The following is a 24155-nucleotide window of genomic DNA, read 5'->3' as shown; positions in this document are numbered from 1 at the left end:
AATAAGCGAACTCCTCTCGCGGGGGGTGCCTGGGCTGTGATCCCCTAGGCCATGGTCTGGATGAGATCGGGGGGAGGGTGTTATCCCATTCTCCCTCTTCAACTTGCACAGTTTAAGTTTAATTATGTATGTGTGCTAGCCGTCAATTTCAACTGTCAATCGTGTGACTTAGGGTGACCAGAATTCTTATTGCAATAGGGACTCCGTTTTGCAGGAAATTACTGTTTTAGAATTTTAAAAGAGACACATTTTATTATGGATACATTAATTTACTACATACCTTGTCAAAACCCTCTGTCAAAAACAGCTTTTCTACCATTTAGAAAAACTAAAAAAAACTAGGGGAACAGATTTTCTGAGCCGAAACAGTCCAGAAGATTATTTTTCGAGACTCCAGTGATCTCGTTTGAGGCCATTCGAGGACCACTTTACTTTTCATATGTCACTTTAGGCAGTAATGATAAATCAGCAACCCAGGTTATGTTTCCTCAGTAAGAATATAATGTCCCTGGTGGTACAATTGAAATCTATTCTTACACAATAAACACTGTATTGTTTAATATTTCTGACCTGAGCTGCAGCTATGAGAGCAACAGGATGGCCTTATTTTCATATCACACACACTCGTCGTCACCCACATCTTGCATATGTCCACTCACCCTCACCCCACTTACCTCACCAGTTTCCCTCACAGGTCGCTCTTGGCATGATACAGGCGGCTTCTCTTTGCCTGGATCTTGGGCACCTAACTCCTGAGTCCTGCCCTGCTGGACCTGCTGCTCCTGTGCCTGGTCCATGATCCCGCCCCGAGCCCAATGGCAATATTAGACTAGTGTCTCAGACTCTGGTAAAGTGACGGCCCCTTGTTGCTGTCCACTCCGGCTGTAGTATGACCTCACAACAGCCCAGCCAGCTCAATCAATCACCCCCTGATTGCAGCACCTGCGCTAAAGAGGAGGCACATGCTGTCAAGCCTGGCCCAAGGAACTGATAAGCAACAAATGTTGCTTTTAGCACTTACTTAGCAGGATCATAAAATGAAGTATCCAGGGCTTGCAGACCCCAGGTGCACTGTCTGCTAGCCCTGGCGTTAACACCCGCAAAGCACAGCTGCTGACTGACAGAATCATGCAGTGCTCTCTCAGAGAGCGACTGAGGATTTTGACTAGAGTTTGCTTGGTTTTTTGCATGTACACTCAGACTCGTACTAGTAACGAATCATAGTGCTTAACTTAATTTAGTCAAATAAGATGAAATGATGCAGAAGGCAGCATTGATTAATAATCATTTATTTGCAGCAAACCAACGTCAATCATGATAATGGCGCCCCCCTAGAGGCTGGAACGTCAAGCAGCTGCCTACATGGCCTGATGAAAAGATCAGCCCTGCTTACATGCAAAAACTCATCCCCTCTATGCTGAGCCTGCCTACTGTTTCTGTTTCTCAGATGTGCCTGTGAACCTGTGCCCTGTTTTCTTTTGCCACATTGTTGGTGCTTTTGCAAAATGTTGAACTTATAAGTGCCTGTAAACCTGCCTTGTTTGCAAAATCGATTTTTTGGTGTGCATTTAAAGCTTTGTGTGATTTGACCTACAGTTACACCTAGCTGTAATTTGAGGGACTGCCTGGCACCGGCCTAAGACTTTGCCTGTATCTGCACCTGCCTCCCTCGGCTGCTAGGCCACCTGGTGAGTTTTCTCATGCATTGTGCTGCCTCTACATCTGTCCCTCTTTCCCCCACCTCAATGACACTCTCCATCTCCTCATCTATTCTCACTGATACTCCATCACCTATCCCCCCTCTCTCACGAAATCTGGAAGAAAAATGTTTTATAAAGTTCTTTTGGCCTCTAATCCTGGCTTACCTATCGCTGACACCTATATCAGTGCTACGTCCAGACAGACTATCACTGATATCCTCTTCTCTGTCCCCTCTCCAGACCTATGGACTACCCATCTGATCTCAACCCTCTCCCTTTTTTCGTCTAAACCCATTTATGGCGGAACTAGGTGGGCATTACTCTTTGCTCACTTTTCATCTTCTAGATGCATCAGTAATGTTTATCACAATGGCACTGTCATGGCCCAGGGTTGTCAACCCAATCTTTTCCTCTTTGACCGGTGCCTGTCAGCCGTCTTCAATTTCCTACCTTCTCCTGATACTCCTCTTCCATCTCTCTCTGCACCTCTTTCACAACCTCCAATAGGTATACCACCCCTCTGTACCTCTCCTCAGAAAACTTGCAGAGGTGGCAACCGGCTTCATTTAGACATTCTGAATGCTCGATCTGCTGTTAAACACTCTTCTGACATCTGCCTCCTTTGATCTCGACGTCCTCACTCTTACAGAGACATGGTTCAATGCCAGCTGCATCACTGCTTTTGACTCCCTGATGGCTACAAGATCTTCTCCAATCATCAATCTGATGGTGGAGTAGCCCTGATCTTACCTGTGTGGGTCCCTGCTTCAATCATACCCACTCAGCCCTATTCCTCCTTTGAAAGCATTGTCTGCAAACTTAGTGTCTCTCCTACTCTCTCCCTCTCTCACCCTGGCCACTATCTACAGAACCCCCCGGACCTGTCTCACTCTTCCTTTCGGAATGGGCTGCCTTCACCTCCTCTCTTCTGACTTCTACCTCTAAAACCCTCGTCATTGGAGACTTCAACATCCACCATAACTCCACAGTCTCTGCCTCCTCCCTCTTCTGTGATCTCTGTACCTTTCTTTTGTTCACTATTCTCCCTCCGGCCATACCCACTCTGCTGGAAATACACTCTTGATACCTGATCTCCCTAACTCCAACCCTCTCATCACTCATTTCTCCTGGTCTGACCACTCCCTCCTGTCTTCCCAATTGGGTCATCCCGGCCCCCTGACTGAGCCTCCCATAACGCTGTCAACCTTCTTTGTGGTCATCCGACTAATGAAACAAGTGTAAGCTGCTGTGTTTGCCTCCACTTTCATTTCCGCTCCTACCCAATCTATTGACTCTCCCACTGACTCTGTCCTTGCCAATCTCCATCTTGCTATCTCTAACACTCTTGACATTCTTGCCCCTGTCATGAGGATCTGCCTGAAACTTGCCTCCAAGCATGACAGTTGGTATGACTCTGATCTAGCCGCTCTGAAACGCAAGTGCAGAGTCACTGAACGGAAGTGGCAGACCTCGGGCTCATCCTCTGACAAACTGGAATGTCGCCTACTCCAAAGGCAATACCGTCTCTCCATCCTCTCCAAGAAGATGGCCCACATCCAGGCCCCTAACTCTGGAGTCACTAACAACACGGCTGAAAACCTGCAAGGGACTAGCAAATCAATCTGCAGTTTCTACCTTACCTCTTCCTTCTCAGCCCCTCTGTGCTGCACTGGCCACCCATTTCACCTCTAAAGCTCAGACCATCCTGACCTCTCTCTCTTCTTCCTCCTGCTCCACTCCTCTCCATTTGCCTTCCTTTACTCCTCTTCCACCCCCACCCACTCTCTCCTCCTGTTCACCTATCAAACCGGATGAGGTCTCTAGTGTGCTCTAGCACTTTGAAGCATCCCCTATGTGCTAGATGGAATTACCAGTAAACATCTTAGAGCAAATAACCGGACAGACCAAAGGAAAACCTACTACCGGGAGGGATTTTATTAGGGGACCATGTCTACTTATAGAATCATATAAGTGTTAATATCTCATTGGCTGCCCCTTGTCTGTAGGATACACCTTGAGCTACTTCTACCTACATAGTATACTGATTATAGCAGAGAATATGGCAGTGGGTCTCTAACTACAACATTGTATGTAAAAATGTGTGGCAGGCCTTAAGATTGGTTGGCAACCCTATCCAACCTTGGACTTTTGGCTTGTTTAGCAGCGCCTAAGTAGAAACGAAACCTAGGTGCTCGAAATGTGCCAATGCATTTCTTGTTTTCCTAATAAGACCATTGTATATCATCGACCTGATCCTTAGCCAAGGCCTTCAGTTTGTAGTTGACCTTGTAATATTCTCACTGTTCTGGAGAATTGAGGGGGTATAAGCAGACCAATACCTCCATCTGGGTTCTAATGAATAGCCCTTGTTTTTGACTTCTGAGTCACGTGTTAGGAGTCAACAAATGTGTCCATTTCAGCCTTTTATTTAGGACTATTGGATTTTATTAAACAGGGTGCCTTTACCCTCTCTGGCCTTAAGAGACTTGCTCACTCTACCTCACATAGGCTTTTGCTCTTGTGATTGTTAAATACTTGGCACTTGAAAATGTCCTTGTCTCTCCTAATCTTAGCAGAAATATGTCTTATGCATGTGGTCTGTTCCTTCAACTCCCTTTGTGCCTTGCACCCGTCTCTCAAAATAGCCTTCTTGGTCCCAGGCCAAGGTACTCCCTTATTCTGCATGCGAAAACAGCTTCTTCATCAGTTCTTCAATTTGCAATCCTAAATTCATCCTTTGAAGTAACAGGGTTAATTAACAGGCCATCGTCCATTTTCTTCCAATGGCCGTCCCAAACGTTGTATGTATACCTATTTTTAGGAAGCTTCTGTGTATCTCTTCTACCATGCATTATAGCGTATTTACAATTATTGGTCAGCACGTTATTTCATCTTCTTATAGTCACGATTACTCTGTCTTTAGGTACATGTTTCTCTTCGTTCCATTGTCTGTTTTAAGTATTTTCATATTGTTTCGGCATAGATTTATAGATCTCCTTAATGACATCATTCTGTCATCTTCAGACTTTACTTAGAGTTCACCCATATTACTCATAACCGCATTCTGACATCTTGGTAGTGGCCACCCCTCTTGGTAGCATCCTTCTTCTGCTTCTGCGTAAGTGTATAATCTCAATGGCTGCCTGAGTACATATCATCTTTCATACACTTAACGTGGTATAGGAATGTTGCATGGATTCATGCATGGGTTCCCAATTTTACCTTTTCACCTGCTGCTCCAATAGGACAGTCGTGAAGAGGTGGGGACCAGAGAAGAGGCATCCACCTGCTCCTCTACACTAGAGTAGTCCGCTCTATGATGGTCTCATCCAAAGAGGTGTCTCCTCATTCTTCCAGAACCACTAACCATCTCCTCCCTCACTTTGGCTCTTGCTAACTTCTGCAATCACTCCTTAGCCTCTTTGTCAAAAGAGAAATTATATTGTGCCTCCTATCGCAATAAATATATGTATATTGGCCTACGCCAAGCCGCTCACAAGTCGCTTGCGAAGGAATGCGTGTTGCAAGGTCCTGACCTTAGAATCAATGTAAGCCGCCGTTTTAGATCAATCCGCCATTTTAGGATTCGCTTTGTAAAGTCACCCTGTGAGTTAAAATGGTGGACGATGTCATTCCAAAATACAACATGGCCGTCTTGACTTCTGTACATAGCTAATATGTAACTTGCCTGCAGGCCACTTGTTGAGGTCGTGAACTTAGACCTTGTCCTTCGTTGACCTGTGTATAAAGGATTACTCGTGCAATAAAACGAATCCACAATTATACGATAAAGACAATGTATTCAAATACTGAACGTAGAACACTTGTTTAACTACATTGTATTAATGTTTAAGAAGACCTACATGCAAAATCCCAGAATAGACAGTTGCCGTATAGGCTTGTTGGTATATGTATTAAAAGCAAACCATTTATATGCAGATGTGCGAGACTTGGCATGAACCCTAGATCGGTGATGTATTAGTGGAATATTAACCCGAAGTGGGGCTGGACATAGTGCTCACAAAAAATATAAAAAGCCAATGCATTCTAATGTACTGCGTCTCTCACTGAACACATTGAACCACGCTGGAGTTCGTTGTGTTGTACTGAGGGCCGATAGCTATCTGATTTTGCTCTGTTTTTGTAACTGGATTCAGTATAAAATAAAGTACTTTGTATGTTTCTTTGTAACGCGTGTTCAGTGTATTTCCTTTTGGGGTACTCAGCCTCGATATTTTGATTTTGTTTTCACAGTTGGCGCCCGAATAGGGACCCTCAAGATTGATGCCGGATTATTGAAGGTTGACGCAGGCTATCGGACCGGGATCGGATGGTGTGACGAAAAGGGGCCCTACTTAACGAGACGCGACACCTCAGCAGCGCTGCACAACCCGATCCCTGGACGATTAGCTTGTGGTCCGAGATGGCATCTTGACGAGGGTCCACTTATCGAGGCGGGCAGATTTGCCGAAATCACCATGCACGAGGTAAGATTAGTTAGGTAAGATTCTTTGAAATCCGATCGGACCTCCTTAGGTTTGTTCAGGTGAGTCGTGACCCGATTCTTAATTCAAACCTGATAATTTGAATTTGGTGCATTGTATCTGCAGACACAATTATTTTCCAGGTAACACCAATAATAAGTGCCTGGGAAATGGTCTACCTGCTTCAGGGCGTTGTTCGCAGCGATAGACAATCTTTGGAATTTAGCCGTCCCATACCACAGGAGGGGTCGCCGGCATGTACTACGTACTGTAAGCATGGCATTGGAAGCATAGTATTTAATGACATTTGGCACAGACAAACCAGACATGCCTCCGAACTTCAGTGGTCAATCAATGGTAGTTTTGAAATCCCTCGTATTGAGTATTTAGAGTCAATTCTATTAAAGAAAAAGGCTAGACCTGCAGCATTTGATGTTTTGCAGAATTGGAAAAAAGAAGCGTTGCAACAACTTAAAAGTAGAGAAAAACATGTGCGCCGTCATAAGACGAATGCCGAAAAAGCATTATTGTATGACCAAGATAAACATTCTGAATCGACTAGGAATATCGATAGGGCTTTCTCACTTGGAATTCAAAAAATATATCCTTCCAAAGACCTCCATGCTTCCGATGAATTTATAGATAAATTGATAAATGCACGAAGGCCTGGTGCCTCTGCCCCACCTCTGTATGTTCCTCTTCCTGCTGCTTTGCCTCCTCCTCTTGTTATTCCTACTTTACCTGCTTTTGTTCCCGTTGTTCCTGCTCCTCCTAATGTTCCCCTTCCTCCAGCTCCTCCACCTCTTATCGCACCAGTTACAGTACCTCCATTGAATTTTCCTGCTCCCTCTCTTCCAAGTGGTCCTGAACCACTTGTAGTCGATCGAGGTGCAGGGTCAAAGGATGTCACTCACAATACTGTACCACCAGAGAAGAAACGTGATTTGATTACATGGGCTAAGCATTGTATGGAGAGGGATGACCAAGCTAATGTTTTTGCCACACTTTGTAATATGGATAATTTTCATGAGAAAAATGTTTTTATTGAAGGTTAAGGGATTCATTTATGTATATTGTGGGGAAAATTAAATAATACAGATCTCCCGCAAGGGTTAAGGGATCTAAATACTTTAGCGTTTTCTAGAGACACTGTGGAGAAAGTAAATGAGCATGTCGAGAGGTTATTTGGGTACAGAAAGGAGTTAGAAAAGTTGCAGAATGAGGAAGACGAGGAGGAAAGTGTGTACGTACAGAAACGGTTCCTTCCTTGTCGTAAATCGATATCTGAGGAAGCACTAATTTGTCCAGTTGAAGTATATGACACATATAGTCAGTATATGCCAGAAATGCAGAGGAAAGTGATACAGGTAATGATATAGTACCTACAGGATGATTGTGTAAAAAGAAAGATTAGTTGTCCCACAGAGTTATTGAGTATTTACAAGAGAGCTTTTTCACTTGACTCTTCTTCGACTGCTTTAGCGCTCGATTTAGCTCGGTTGCTTAGTAAGCGTTCGGAGTCACCTACTTCTCAGTTGCCTATGAGAGAGGTTCCTCCGACATTTGTCCCGAAGGTTGAGATTGCGGCCGATGCTGCACAGGGTATAGTCGCTGTGAACATTTCTGCACATTATGTAGCGCAGTTCGTTCATGTCCCGTTTTCAAGACAGGAAGTGAATACTATTAGACAATCTATTCCTGATATTAGGAAAAATCCGACAGGATTCTATAAAGAAATAGAATCCGTTTTGCAATCCTCAGTGTTCACCTTAGGTGATATTGATTTGTTATTCCCTGTACTCCTGCCCGTAGATTTGTGGAAACAAGTTAGAACTATAGACGCCGTGCCAGGGTTGGGAGATACATCGGTGAATATAACTAGACTCCATGGAGAAAGGCCAGCTGGTGAAAGACCACCTCAGGTGATATTAACTTTGCCTGATAGAATCATTGTAAAATTGAAAACCATAATTCCAGAAAAATAATTATTTGGGACAAACTTACAGCCTGTGTCCAAGGAAAGTCTGAGGGTGCTACCGAGTTCTTTAATCGGTTCGAACAGGTATTCTCGGATTTCAGTGGACAAGACCTAGGCACAGAGTCTGGCAAAAGGTTATTTGTGGACAAATTTGTGCGAGGATTGCTGCCTGACATCCAGTCACAAATGATGTCTTCTGAGAGCGCTTGGCAGGCGAAATCACAATCAGAAGTACTGCACATTGCTAAATACTACGAGAACTGTGTCAATAATGAAAAAGATAGAGTTGAAAAACAAAAAGGTGATTTGAATACTAAAGTGCTATTGCAGCAAATTGTTAGAGGCCCCAGAGGGGGTAGTTCTCAGATTAGAAGTCAGTATGTCCCGCAAGGGAATGTGCCCTTGGGTCCTGTGAACATTAACCAGTGCGCCTATTGTCGTCAAGAGGGTCATTGGCGTGCAAAATACCCCATCCTTCAACAAAGGTCGAATAACACATTTGGAAATATGGGTAGACGATCCAGAGGTCGCTCAGGTGTAGTGGGCCCTGGTAGAGGTCAGTTTACACAGGATCCTCAGCAACCTTTCTCACAGGACAATCAGATTTCGGTTGTGCACACCAGGAACATATTTGATCATCCTTTCGCTGCATATTTATCTGAAGAGCTTCCTTTTGATGAAATTCTGTTTCGTTAGGATTGCCCGAAGCAGGGTTTGGAACCTACACCTATTCCCATCAATCAGAAAGGTACCTATGTTGAAATGATGGTGGGAAATAGGAAACATCAGTTTTTGATAGACACTGGAGCACAGAAGTGTTCCATTGATCGTTCACGGGTTGCAAACATTCCACTGTCAGGGCAAACCAATGTTTCTGTAGGGTTTTATGGCACACCAGTTGTTTGTCCGGTTTCTTCGCTGGTACCCATTTCTTTGGGTCCCTTTACGGACCACTGTCCATTTCTGTTGACTTTGAATTGTGGAGAGAATTTGCTGGGGTTCAATATGTTAAAAGAATTAAATGCAGTGATTTATTGTTCTTCTGATGGAGTGCGCTTGACGATTTCACCACAGCAATTTTCTGTCTCGCAATTCTTGACTAGACCTTTGCCGCCAGAATGTATTAATGAACCAGAGAGCTTATGGGCTGTTGACGACAGTGATGTCAGTGTTTTACAGATTGAATCTGTTAAGATAGTTTTGAAATACGGAATCGAGCTGCCACGCATTCCCCACTATAAGATTTCAGTTGAGGGCGAGCAAGCTTTGAAATGCATTGTTTCTGATTTTGTGCATCGCGGGGTTATTGAAGAAATTTCAGGAAGTTTGTGTAATAGTCCGATTTTACCTGTGTGCAAGAATGGTGATAATGCAATTACATTCCGTTTCATAATTGATTTACGTGCCATTAACAAAGTTGTGGCTCCACAATTTCCAATTGTGCCTGATGTAAAGACAATCCTAACTATGATTCCAGCTATAGCTACTTACTTCAGTGTGGTGGATCTAAAGAATGCTTTATTTAGTATTCCTATACACAAGGATAGTAGATACTTGTTCGCGTTCACCTTAGGGGGACGCTCATTCACATTTACTCGTGTACCTCAAGGGTGCACAGAGAGTCCTTGCATTTATAGTAGGGCTTTGAAAGAACAACTTGATACCCTTGAATTGCCCTCTACGTGTACATTGCTTCAGTATGTTGATGACATGCTCTTAGCTGCTGATTCGGAGAGCGCCTGTAAGGAGGGCACTGTGTTATTGCTTATCCATCTAGCTAAGCATGGTCACAAAGCTTCGCTTAAAAAATTTCAATATTGTTGCCAGGAGGTCGCCTATTTAGGCTATCTCCTGTCAAAGGAGGGAAGAAGATTGACACCTGAAAGAATAAAACACATTTCTGGCATGTCTGTCCCCAAATACACAGAAGGAAGTCAGAGCCTTGATAGGTATGGCTTCTTACTGTAGGATGTGGATCCCAAATTTTTCACTAGTGATCAAACCGATGTTGGCTTTGACAAAGAAGGGCATTTCTTCGCCATTGCCATGGAACACGGAACACAAGCAATCGTTTGACTTGCTTAAGACTGCATTATACTCTGCACCAGTTTTGGGCACACCAAACTATGAAAAGGCCTTTGTGTTGTTTGTGCATGAATGTGATGGATGTGCTTTGGCTGTATTAACGCAGGAACATGGAGGGAAGAATAGGCCGTGCGGTTACTTTTCTTCCACCCTTGATCCTGTAGCATGCGCTTTGCCAAGATGTTTGCAAGCTGTTGCTGCTGCTGCTGCGTCTGTAAAACAGATGGAGGGAATGGTCCTAGGCCATGATCTAACCCTGATGGTGCCTCACTCTGTAGATGTTCTACTGAACCGAACCCAAATGCAAGACCTCACTTCTGCACGTTTGACAAGATATGAATTGATCTTGTTTGCTCCTCACATTCAAATTAAGAGGTGTTGTGTTCTTTATCCGGCTGAACTCCTACCTTTCCCGCAAGATACTACTTGCGGTGATGAAGAGTCACATGACTGTCTGTATACTACCGAACAAGAGACAAAGGGTAGAATTGATTTGAAAGACACTCCTTTGGATAATCCGCAAGGAGAACTGTTCTGTGATGGCTCTTGCTTCAAACTTCCGGATGGTACATCCACAGCTGCTTATGCAATCACTACATTAAGCACGGTTGTGGAAACTAAGAGAATCACGCATAATTCAGCGCAGGCCGCAGAGATTATAGCATTGACCCGAGCTTGTGAACTTTCTGAAGGGCTTGCAGTAAATATATATACTGATAGTCAGTATGCCGTTGGGGTGGTTCACAACTTTGGGAGACTTTGGTCAGAGAGAGGGTTCCTAACTTCACATGGCACCAAAATCCAATATGGCTCCCTAATAGTACAACTACTCTCAGCGCTTGCGCTCCCTACTCAGTTAGCAGTTATGAAATGTGCGGCACATCGAAAAATTACAGATGACATAGGGAAAGGGAATGCTTTCGCTGATCAGATAGCTAGACAAACTGCTACTAATCCCCTTACGGAGATGTATGTTTCGAGAGAGACTGTAAATGCTTATGCAATGGATGAGGGTGTTGGGTCTGTACGGGATATCCAAGCTGATGCCACGTTAGAAGAATCCAAAAGGTGAGCTGAAGGCTTGGGCAAACTTGATGATGACGGGTGTTGGGTGGATATAACGGAAGGGAAATGGCTACTCCCTGACGCGTATATAATGATGATGGTCATCATGGCCCATGGTTCTATGCATATATGTGCCCAGAAGATGACAAAAATGTTAGAGAAAGTTTGGGTAAATGACAACATTTCAAAAATTGCCCATCGCTATGTCCAGGATTGCATGATTTGCCTACAACACAATGTGGGAAAGGGACAGTAACTCCAAGGGGAAGTTTTGGGCCACCCTCTGTCCCCTTTGAAGTTATCCACTTTGACTTTATTGAAATGGAACGATGTGACAATAAGAAATATGTACTGGTGGTCATCTGTGCTTTTAGTAAATGGGTTGAAGCTTTCCCCGTTAAGGATGCTACAGCCATGACTACTGCAAAAACAATGTTAAAGGAGGACTTTCCGCCGTATGGGCTACCAAGAGTTATCTGGTCGGACAATGGTCCACATTTTGTCGCTGCTGTAATTCTGCAGATATGTGCGGCATTACAAATTGACAAACGGTTCCATTCGGTCAGACATGCTCAGAGCGCCGGACTAGTAGAAAGACACAATGGTATTATCAAAAACAAGCTCGCTAAGACGTGTGCCAGCACCAAACTGAAATGGCCGGACGCCTTACCGATCGTGTTATTATCCATGCGTACAACCCCTCAAACTAAGACTGGGGGATGTTGCTCTCTCCATTTGTGGTGGTAATGGGGAGACCTGCCAATATTTGGAACCTTCCTAAATGCAATTCATTAAGAAATGTTGAAAATGTATTACTTTCAGATTATTGCAGCCAGTTGACTAAAAACCTGTATTTGATTTATCACTAGGTACAAGAAGCTTTACCTGTGCGATACAAGGGCCTGGGCCACAGCATACGGCCTGGCAGCTGGGTGCTCGTCAAGGCATTTGAGCGCTCTTCCTGCCTTGCGCCTCGCTGGCGTGGGCCGTTCCAAGTCCTGTTGGTCACCCAAACAGCGGTGCAGGTCTCTGGAAGAAAGAACTGGATCCACGCGTCCCACGTCAAGAAACTTCCTCACCCAGTGCCACACGTTACAGAAGAAACAGAACCCCTCGCTAATACTGCAACCAACGATCCCAAAGCAGTAAGTAGCACTGAGAGTGTGTCGGAGAATCTCTCTGAGCCCGGGAGGCTTGGGGAAGCTGCCATTTTGTCTCCACACTCTCCAAAAGTTTTGCATCCGGAAACTGCTATTTCAAATTCGGCATCTTCACCTGTCTCTGACACGTTGCTTCCAACAGGAAGTGACGACATATTGTTTCTGGATACAATCAGTACCGGGAAAAGTTAGGTACAATCTGCGTCCAAGAAAATAGACTTACGGCACGGTTTTGCTGTGCATCTGTTAGACTTACGGCACGGTTTGGCTGTGCATTCGAAGAAGAAAAGGATAATCAAGGGCTTGTTTTTGCCCAAATTTGAGGAAGGGGATTCTGTTGGCTAGGGTTTTGGAAGGACTAAGAAGTCGCGCGGCCGGGAGGTCACCAGCAACGAACATTGGGGTATCCGTTTGAAGACTACAATGCCTGCTACCGCTACCGATCGTATGGGACTTGTAAATGAGGGGGTGACCAACCGGGACAATGGAAAAAAAGCCTGGGCCCCGGAAACGTATTGCTGTGTTTTTGTAATGATATTTGGGTTTATAATAGTCACTGTCTTAGGATTGTGGTACCTTGAGGAAATGCATCCTTTAGAATCCTTGTTGCCCACTGAAAGTATACCTGCTGTTCCTACTCTCTTTATTCATTTGCATACTGTGTCCCCTAGGGACTCCCAGCATAGACAAAGGTACCACAATAATACTCTACTACTTATCATGAATGCTACGCTTGCCATTTTTAATAAGTCTAACTGTTGGGTCTGCTCACATTTACCGCAACACAGGGATAAGCGGTTAGGTTGGTACATTCATCCTTTACCTCTGACAACTGCTTGCTATGCTTCTCTTAGAGCACTGTTCTTTGGCCGTTGGAATGATAGCATCTCAGGAAACTTTGATGGCACCAATTTGAATAGTTTTGAGAAATGTGTTTTGACTCCCCTGGGATGCTCAATTTTCGCAAGTAGGAGTAAACCTAACTTTGCTTCTATTAGGCCTTCATATAAACTGTCTCGTCCTTTCCAATCTTTGATTTCCTTTAAGATGGCTCCAATAGGCAATAAGGATGCCATCCCTCCTTCTTACAATGTTAATCATAGCCCCGATTCAGTTTCTTTTTGCTTACAGAGGAATGGAACTCAGTCAATGGGAGATTTTCTAGGTTGTGCCAACGTTGCAAATTTGACTGGGGAAAACAGACCTTTGTATGTAGGTGAACCTGGCTACTTTGTCTGCTGTAATGTAGCATTCCCATGGTTGCCCAGGGATTGGCAGGGAACCTGTTATTTAGGGATCCTGTTACCTGTGTTTATAGCTAGTACAAAAGAAGTTTCAAAGGCTCGTCCACGGCGGGACGAGAATGGTGACACCCCAGCACAAATCTTGGGAGATATAGCAAACTCAGTTGTGCCATTTTGGGGACAGATAGCGAATTCAGAAGATATCAGAAGACTAGCGAGAGTACTGGAGGGAACCATTAACCGGACCACGGACATACTCTATAATATGACGTTAGAACAGAAGGCGATAAGACTAGTAGTACTTCAAAACCGGATGGCATTAGATGTCATTCTGGCTGAACGTGGTGGTGTGTGTAAATTAGTGGGGTCCGCTTGCTGTGTTTTCGTACCAGATTCCTCCCCAACCATTTTCAAGGCAATACAGAATCTGCACGTCCTTAGTTCAGAAGTGCATGTTCCCGAGGGAAACTGGGATCTTAGCGCTTGGTTCTGGGACTTCTTGCGATCTTGGGGTTGGAAGGTACTTTCGGTCTTGCTGATTATTTTGGGAATCCTGTTGTTTCTTTGTTGCTGTATTCAGTGTCTACCTGGTATATGTTCGATGCTAGGGGGATGTTGCGCACAAGCGATAGGTACGATAGGACATAAAGTGTATGCCCCAGATAAAACTTCCAAAGAAGAGGTGTTGAAAAAAAATGTAGCAAATGACTTCATGGCAATAAATATTTCCGACAGCGATTCAGGGTGCATGGACGATGATGCATGGAGTTATTTGCAAGGAGATCAAAAGTCATTTTAGCACTTGGCATAGGCCAAAAGGAGGGTTTGTCAAAAGAGAAATTATATCGTGCCTCCTATTGCAATAAATATATGTATATTGGCCTATGCCAAGCCGCTCACAAGTCGCTTGCGAAGGAATCCGTGTTGCAAGATCCTGACCTTAGAATCAATGTAAGCCGCCATTTTAGGATTCGCTTTGTAAAGTCACCCTGTGAGTTAAAATGGTGGACGATGTCATTCCAAAATACAACATGGCCGTCTTGACCTCTGTACGTAGTTAATATGTAACTTGCCTGCAGGCCACTTGTTGAGGTCGTGAACTGAGGCCTTGTCCTTCGTTGACCTGTGTATAAAGGATTACTCGTGCAATAAAACTAATCCACAAGTATACGATAAAGACAATGTATTCAAATACTGAATGTAGAACACTTGTTTAACTATATTGTATTAATGTTTAAGAAGACCTACATGGAAAATCCCAGAATACACAGTTGCCATATAGGCTTGTTGATATATGTATTAAAAGCAAACCAGTTATATACGGATGTGCGAGACTTGGCATGAACCCTAGATCGGTGATGTATTAGTGGAATATTAACCCGAAGTGGGGCTGGACATCGTGCTCACAAAAAATATAAAAAGCCAATGCATTCTAATGTACAGCGTCTCTCACTGAACACATTGAACCATGCTGGAGTTTGTTGTTTTGTACTGAGGGCCGATAGCTATCTGATTTTGCTCTGTTTTTGTAACTGGATTCAGTATAAAATAAAGTACTTTGTATGTTTCTTTGTAACCCATGTTCGGTGTATTTCATTTTGGGGTACTCAGCCTCGATATTTTGATTTTGTATTCACATCTTGCTCTTTCCCTTCTTATCTCAAGCACTCCCTTGTGCACCCCCTCCTAAAAAAACTTTAGTCGACCCCTTGTGTCCGGCCAACTACCACCCTATCTCTACTACAACCTTCCTTGGGAAACTCGTGGAGAAGTTGGTCTTCCCCCAACTGGCCCAACACACTGAGCTTGCTGGTTGTTTACATGACCATAAATCGTATACTGAGCATCCAGAGGCATGGAAAATGCATCCTGAAAACCTGTGAAGAATTGCTTGAAAATCTTGATGCTAACTCTCCTGCTTTTCTCATTCTCCTTGACCTCTCTTTCACCTTTGACACGTTCAACCACTCTATCCTCATAAAGCAGCTCCATGATACCCTTTGTATTTCAGACCGGGCACTGGATTAGTTGACCTCCTTCCTCACTGACCACCCTTCCCAGGTTCTCCTTGGTTCCATCTCCTGCACCAGCACTCTCTCTACATGTGGTGTCCGCAAGAACTCTATCCTCTCGCCTTGGCGTTTCAACATCTACCTTGCACATCTTGCTCACCTGATTTCTGCCTCCTCTCCTGTGTCACGCAGCTGACACACAACTCTTCTTCAAGCTCACCTCTCCCTTTTCTTCTTCCTCCTCTATCATCCCTGACAGCCTATCTACTACTTTGTCTTAGTGCACCTCCAATGATCTCTATCTTAATGCCAGTAAGACAGAGATTCTTCCAATCGGGATACCTGTTCCTCATTTCCCTCCTGCACTCTGGCTGACTTCTATGGGCTCTCCTGCATCTCCTTCCACTAAAGCCAGAAATCTTGGGGTCTTCTTGGACTCCTCTCTCTCCTTTACTCCTCACATCTTGGACCTTGACAAGAAGGCCCACTTTCAACTTCACCTGCTCAGAGGAATTCTCCTTTTCCTCCCCTTCCCCCAGAAGCTCAATGTCTCTAGAGCTCTGGTCCTCTGAAACCTGGATTACTGCAACAGCCTCTTCCTCAACCTGCCTCTTCCTCATCCTGCCTCTTTCCTCCCTCCACCTTCTTCAACTAATCCATAATAGGGCTAGAAGGCTTATCCTTGGCCTCAAGCCCAGGGACCATATCTCTACAGCTCTAAAATCTCTTCACTGACTCCCGTTTACTGCAAGGATCAAATTCAAGACCCCTTGCACCACCCACAAGGCTGTCTCGTGTCTGGGTACACACTATCTGCAGCTCTCTTTAACTAAATACTCTCCTTTCAGATCCCTTTGATCTTCTTGCTCCAACTCTCTGCTGATCAAACACTTCTCCAAGCAGAGAGCTGGGGTCAGATCTCTCTCCTCAGCTGTCTCCCTCCACTGGAACAGTCTCTCTCTATCTTTCCAATTTGAACTGGATCACCTCAAGTTCTGCAAACAACTAAAGACTTTTCTTTTCTCCTCCTCCTTTCTTCTCTCCGTCCTGTGCTAACCATCCCCAGTGCTGCTGTGATTGATGGCCTGTCCCCTCAAAAGTCCAATAGGGTCCTGTCCTCAGCCCAGTTGCCACCAGCACCCCCGCCCCCTCTGCATTGCCCTCTGGGACCACACCCACCTGTCGGGTAGACTGTTTCCGCCCTGCACTTACCTGTTGGGCGGTTGACCTCTCTCTTTACTCGGGATGTCTACGCCCATGCACTTACCTGTTGCCTCCCCTCTGCCCCCAACATGCAACTTTTACACTTCCCCCTGGGGGGACCCTAATAGCACTTTCCCTGCACCTCTCTCCCTTTTCTCTGCACTTGCACATTCTGAATGTCATAAGGCCTAGTACGACCACAATTCGCTTTATTATTCATTCATTATCATTTCCATTGTTTATTTGCTCCCTTGTTCCTTTCCCTTTTGCCTTGTGGAGCTTTTGTATAGGCGCCTTATGAAAATCCAATAAATAAATACATAAATAAATACATAAATAAATAAATGTCAACGCCCATGAGTTAGCCATTGTTGAAAACAAGTTCTTAAAAGGGCTTCTGGTGCTCCCATTAAGTTCCCCTAACGCGACACTGCATATGGAGATCGATATCCTCCCGATCACGGATGAGGTGGGTTTAAGGACAGTGATGCATTGGATCGTGTTATGGGGATCACCGGACATAATTAGATATAGAGAAGCACTAACACATGTCATGTTCCGGAGTGGGGGACGTTCACTCCCCTGGTTGACTCATATTAAGAGCTAGCTAATTGCCTTGGTACAATTCACTTTTTATCAATACGGATTCAAAAGCTACAGTGAAACATGCAGCTGCAGTTTAATCATGAACAAGAATGGAGTGTTCTTGTTCCATATTGGGGTCAGGCAGGGACGTCATTTCACCCAGATGCCAGGGATAGCAGAAATGACATCACATGACCATTCACCTCTGATGACATCACAGGAAGGGATGTCATTTGACCCCCACCCCGAAGTGACATCACGGGAAGCGATGGAACACAACTGTTTACCCCTTGACAAAACAAGAAGTGGCATCACATATCATTGTTTCTAAGTATACTATGAATAATATGGTTACAATATCACTGTAACGTGATATACATTTCATACAAGAATCTATCACCATGTGTATTGACAGAAAAAAACATGCTATAACTGCAACTTGCGAAAAGCAAAATACATAGTCTGAAATGGATGCTTATTCTACTCTAAATGCTTTTTGGAGGAGTTTGTCTGCATTGTGAATTTGAGGTGTTTAAGGACAGACTAAATCAGTGACTCATCCCCTGAAGTGTGCCTGAAATAAACCCATAATGAGGGTAGCAATTATTGTATAGAATTCCAGAAAGACACATTATTTGTTATTCCTATTCTTTCTGATTTAGGGTCACTACTCAAAGTGTTACACTTGTGGAACCCCCAGTTTTTTTTTTAATAAGCCTGAACAAGAAGGCCAGCCATTCCAAAAACAAAGAGCCACATGGCATTGGCCACAGCCCAGGAGCTTCATATTGATAAAAAGTTTTTTTAAAGCTTTTTTTAGGGGTTGCAAGGGAGACCTCAGGGGTCTCCCTGACGACCCCTGGCGACCCCTGAATGACGTCCCTAGGGTCAGGACTTTTGTATCTATTATGCAAGCAATATTTTAGTTATGAGGAGGACTTGGATATAATTTCTCCCCTTTATGCACATGCACGGGCGGGACAAAGACTGATATGCAAATGGATATTTCCCATCTGTGAAAGGTACAGTGAGCAAAAAGCATGTGCTGCAACCTCTCACCTCAGAACAGGTTATCATGCCATGTTTTGTCTGGAGAGAAGTGCCTGCTACCTTTTGTGAAATATGTATAAGGAACTTGGGGTTGGTCACCCTATGTTACCTGGGGGCAACCAGACATGGTCTCCCTGCTCACTGTGCTCAGAGAGGCACAGCTTCACCTCACTGATGAGGCCCAACAAAGCTGAAACACGTGTATGGGGTTGCTGTTGGTACTCTTGTTCAGAGAGGAATTGCCATAGCATTGGGTGCTGGACTGCCCATGTGGGCGTGACAAAGACTGATATGCAAATGAAAATTTCCCATCTGTGAAAGGTACAGTGAGCAAAAAGCGTGGGCTGCAAACTCTCCCCTCAGAACAGGTTATCATGCCATGTTCTCTCTGGAGAGAAGTGCCTGCTACCTTTTGTGAAATATGCACATGCACTTTACCTGAAATGTCGCATTAAATCATTGGGCGTGGCTAAGTTCGCTCACACTGGGAGTGGATCGCAAGGCAGTAGCTGTCCTATTTGTGGGAATGGGGAAGAGACGATCACCCATTTTATGTTCTTGTGCAAATAGCCTTAGAGACTTGAGGATCGACATTTAAAACCACTTCTTGATGCTTCACGGGTTCGTAGTCTTGGTCATGCAATGTTTTTCTGAAAATCAGCTCAGAATCTTAATGCAGTCCACTCAGTGGCCACATTTATATTTCGACCTGGGGAAAGAAGAAGCCTATTGATTTAGTTATCTCACAAATTGTGAGGCTCTCTTTTTTTACGGAATTATTTTCTTCTTAACCTCTGCTCAAATCATAAACTGAATGAATGCTGTTGTTTGATGTGTCATGTATTAATTTACAGTGTCTAATGAGCTGTTGAATAAGGATCGAAATGTAATTGCGTTTTACTGAAGGCCAAATGTTATCCTAGGAAACGGTTTTATGTGAAAAGTGTTTAATAATGCTGATCATTATTTTAATGCAATCGAATGTGTTTAGTATGGTACTTATTCTCGTTGTTAATGTTAATTGATGTAATGTATGCATGGTTTTTAATAATGAATGCCATGTTCAAATGTAGTTGTTTACCTAAAGACATCTAAGATCGAATGTAGAACTGAACTGAACTGATAACATTACTGCATGCAGATTTCTTTCACTTAAATGCACCAATCTCCTTAAGAAAGTCAGGGCAAGTCATTTTAAAAAAGATAGTACATGAGTACCTTTTTAAATAGCAAAAGACAACAACACATAAACGTGTAGTTTTAAGGCAACCACGCACTGCTTTCTTTTGTGGGAAACGGAAGGAGTGGTGTGTGTGGGTATATTTTGTGGCAGAGCATTCATTTCAATCATCCTTGATTTTTGCTCATTGCACTAACTCTGCTGGTCGCCCATTTTGCAATGGAGACTCCACCGAACTACCACAAACGGAATAGAGGCAATAGAAATACAGGGCACATAGGTTATTAAAGTTCAATTAGCCTCCCAGGCAAAGGAAACATCCCAGGCTGTGGCTTCCGGGTTCATGATCCCTGTTTGTCAATTCTGACTTCCGGAAGGGTACGTAATAACCCATAAGTGCCTCCCCTAAAGTCGCCACTAAGCATATATGTACCCTTTCCGTTTACATCAGGCAGCGTCGCGACCCTATGCTGCACAGCTGCCAGCCAGCGGCTGCATGATTTGTTTCTTTATAAAGAATAGACTGGCCAGTGTTAAAATAAGAATCTAAACCTCCTTAGATAATGAAGATGGTCCTGCGTATTCTGCAGATATGCAATGTAATGGTAGTTGATGAAGGAAGTAATTCAGGAGAAGCTGCTGTTGCCGAAATTGCCTTTTGAAATAATTACCTTTAATGGCTGTGTTATCGTTCGCTGGATCACAATAGGCCCTGAGAATAGCAATTCGGCCCTGTCTCGATTGAAGACAAGATAATATTTGCTTAGTTATTTCTGCCTGTCTGAACGGAAGGCGGATGAAAGAGAGATAATGAGATTGCTTCAATGTGTTCAACAGTTTAGCTTTTCTGAAGGGTCCTATCCTTTGAAAGTCAGAATGCAGCTGGACAGAGCCCCCAGGGCAGCCACTTGTGTAATGCCTCGACTACTTACCGGTAATCTTCAAGACCAAGTCTCCTGCTCCGAGTTGTCACCATTCAGGGCTGCTAGCGCCAGTCAGACCGTTTTATCAGCAAACTAGAGTTTTGTTGCTTTGCGCACCGGATCCCTGCTGCTTCCGGGGTGGAGCCCTATAACCTCTGGTCGCCTACGACACACTTCCTGAACATATCAAGCCAACCACTCAGTTCATTCAGGTACACCAAGGTGACTGAGACGAGGAAGACTTGGAGTAGTGAACATCGCCAGTCAGTAATCGGGCATCACCTCCTCGTCTCTCGTCCAAATCAACACCATTGAGGATGTAACAAGCAAAGGACTGAACTACCAAGCACAGTTGCGGGTGTACTCCTAAAGCACACTTTATTAACATCCTATTGTAATATAGCAACTCAGACATCAGCAACTTTCAGGGTGGTCGTACGAAAAGGAAAAGGGTGAGATGGGGGAAGTTAGGAGGGTAGTCTCCCCTCGCAGCAGGTCAAAAGAAATTTGATGAAAAAATTCTGTCAATTCGGCAATAAGTCAACTTTTTCCAAACAGATCCTCAGAAACATCCCTGAGAGGCAACTTGTAGTGTCAGAGGAAAGTAGAAGGTGAGATTCAAGTAGCTGCCTTAAAAATCTCCCTAAGGGACACCCCTTCAACTCCACTAAGGAGGTAGAAACTCCCCGAGTGGACCTGCCTTGTGGATTGTAGGGCAATGGAACACCCTGATATTCATAAGCCATCAAAATACAATCACGGATCCACAGTAAAATCACAAATCCACAGGCTAATGGTGGCCACTGATTGCTTTGTCCTTGCATGTCTTGGACCAAAAGATACCAACAAAGAGTCAGGCCTGAGCCCCGCTGACCTTTCCAAACAAATATACATTGCCCGGCCGACATCCCGTAGGTGTAGCGTGGACCATCCTCTTCAAACAAGGAAGGAAAATCGAACTCAGTAGACTGAAACATCAGATCTCTCTTTGGCCAAAACAACAGGGGAATGTTAAGGACCAACCCTGCTGGGTTAAACACAAGGTAAGGAATTTGACAAGACAAACGCCCTATTTCACTCATCATTTCGAGCAGAGGCCAATGCAAACAGGAATACTACCTAAGAGCAACCGCTTGAACATTGTCCACCCTAATTATGTGTGATGCTGTCAAGGAGTCGAGGTGACCTTCTGCCCAGGAGAAAATGTATCCTGATTTAATTTTAGACACATTTGTAGATTGTACTCATACAAGATATGGTGACTACTGTGACGAGGTCACAGGGACAGAGCCATCAGCGGGTTAGCCCGGTCCACGTCCGGTAAAGTCCCTGACCTGTCTGAGAGTGAAACGTGTCTCTTTAGTAGATTGAGAAATGTGCCAGGTTTGAGATTTGGGAGCCTGATTCCACAGCCACGTGGCAGGCAGTGCATTGCTTCAGGAAGCAGCCATTGCATTCTTGCCTGAACCTGTCAGAGCAGGCTTGACCCAGGACCAATCCAAAGCATTAGAGAACTCACCAAACCTCGAATAAAATGGAGGGAGGCACCCTTACAAGTGGAGGAGGTCGTACTAGGGGGCAAGGTACAATCACGGACCAGAGAGCATAGGTGGGAACAGACCCACGAATCGCTGTCTTTACTTCTCAATCAATTAATCAAAACCTGTATAAAGGAGGCAAAAATCCCCTCACCTGGAAGGTGCTCTGATGGGAGATAGGATGGTGTTCTGCCAGATGTGTTGCAGCTAATGGCAGGAGAAGAGGAAATTCCAAACTGCAGAACCTGAACTTGCAAGACTAAGAGGGCAAGGCAGAAACACAGAGGAACAGGGAGAAGTAGGGGTAAATCACAACTTGAATGGATCAAGGTAAAAAGGCAAGACAGTGAGAGAAAGGCAAGCAGGAGAAGCAGAAGAACAAAACCTGAATTGTCCAAGTCAAAATAGCAAGTAATTAAGTGAAAGACAAGCAGGAGAAACAGGAGAGGCAGCAAAGACAAAAACTATTTGGCCATGTCAGGAAGGCCAGCTTGAGGCAGAGCAATAGAGAGAGGTGGCTGGACCAAGCAAACCCCAGTATAAGTATTGGAGAGCATAGTTTGAGTGTACAGAATCCCAGAAGAGGCATGCAAAAAACCTGGGCCTAGCCACTAGAAGGGGTACAATATCCCAAGAGGAGAGAAGCAAAACGGGCTGCTAGATCCCCAAGAGGGATAAGCGAGCAAAGGTGCTCCATCCCCAAAAAGTAGAAGAGATTAGGGGCACTATATCCTCAAGAAGAATAAGCTTGTAGGGCAACTATATTCCCAAGAAAGGAAACAAGTGAGCATCATGGTATATCTCCTGGACTCTTGAGAGTTCACCAAGTTGAGGACTTTAGCCCATATCCTAGTCTAGTGGAAACTGACTGCAATGTAAACAGTACAAGGTAAAGCAAGTTGCTTGAAGTGTAGAACCTAGATGATGGTGATAACATCCTTACATGGAAGAACCTCCTACGTGGAGAATGCCTTCCAACATTGCCCAGTAAATGGCTGCAAGACATTAGAAAACCTATACGGAAAGATGCATACTATTATGAAAGGTCTCTGGTTGGTGTTTTAAGGCCATCATATCATTAACGGGGCCAAGCAAGGGCAAGGCAAACAGACAGAATATGACTAAAACTTAGTCCTGGATCAAGACAAAGAAGCATTGTAGGGCACTTTAAACTTCCCTGAAATTGTAATTGACTTGATTGACACTGTCTTGGGTGTGAATGCTTCAGGAGGGTGGGATTTGCAGTAGGGAACAGGACTTTGAAGTCAAGAAAGTAGGATAGAACATGATGTTTATGGAATTCTTTCTCATCCCATCCTGATATGTTTTGTTTGTAAGAATCTACCTGATTTGGTTGCTTTTGACACCCCCTAAGAACAATAAAGGTTCACTGCTTAACCCCTTTAAGTATATCACGCAGAACCGGGCTTTACATTGGTGCCAGGAGAGCATTGATTTAATTGATTTGTGATTTCCTATAACCCTTCTTTTGCTCATCTATAAATGTATGCTACTTGTGCCCATTATAATAGCAGTGTTATGTTCTTCCCTCGTTGTGACGCTACTCAACATTTAACAAAAATAAGAATCAGTAATATTTGGCAAAATGCAGAACCCAATTCTTCCAATAGAACAGTTAACACTTTTCCAAAACAGAAATCACTATGTTTATACTGCAACTACTAAACAATAACATCACAGGAGGTGATGGCATTGTCAAATCTTTATGAGTTTGCTGATACCTATAGTGTATAATATCTTACAAGTGTCATCAAGCAAATGTATCAATTTTTACACCAAAAGATGACACTATGCACACATTATATTATATATGTGTATTTATATATTTATTAATTTATTTCAATGTTTTCTATAATTCTAACATGTCAACCATGTTCTTTTCATAGAGATAGGGTAAACGGAAACATGAATCAAAAACAGTGGTAGG

This window comes from Ambystoma mexicanum, chromosome 5p (assembly GCF_040938575.1).
Source record: "Ambystoma mexicanum isolate Mex_15411 chromosome 5p, UKY_AmexF1_1, whole genome shotgun sequence".
NCBI classification, from domain to species: domain Eukaryota; kingdom Metazoa; phylum Chordata; class Amphibia; order Caudata; family Ambystomatidae; genus Ambystoma; species Ambystoma mexicanum.
The sequence above is the reverse complement of the archived record's forward strand: the minus strand, read 5'-3'. Positions refer to the sequence as shown.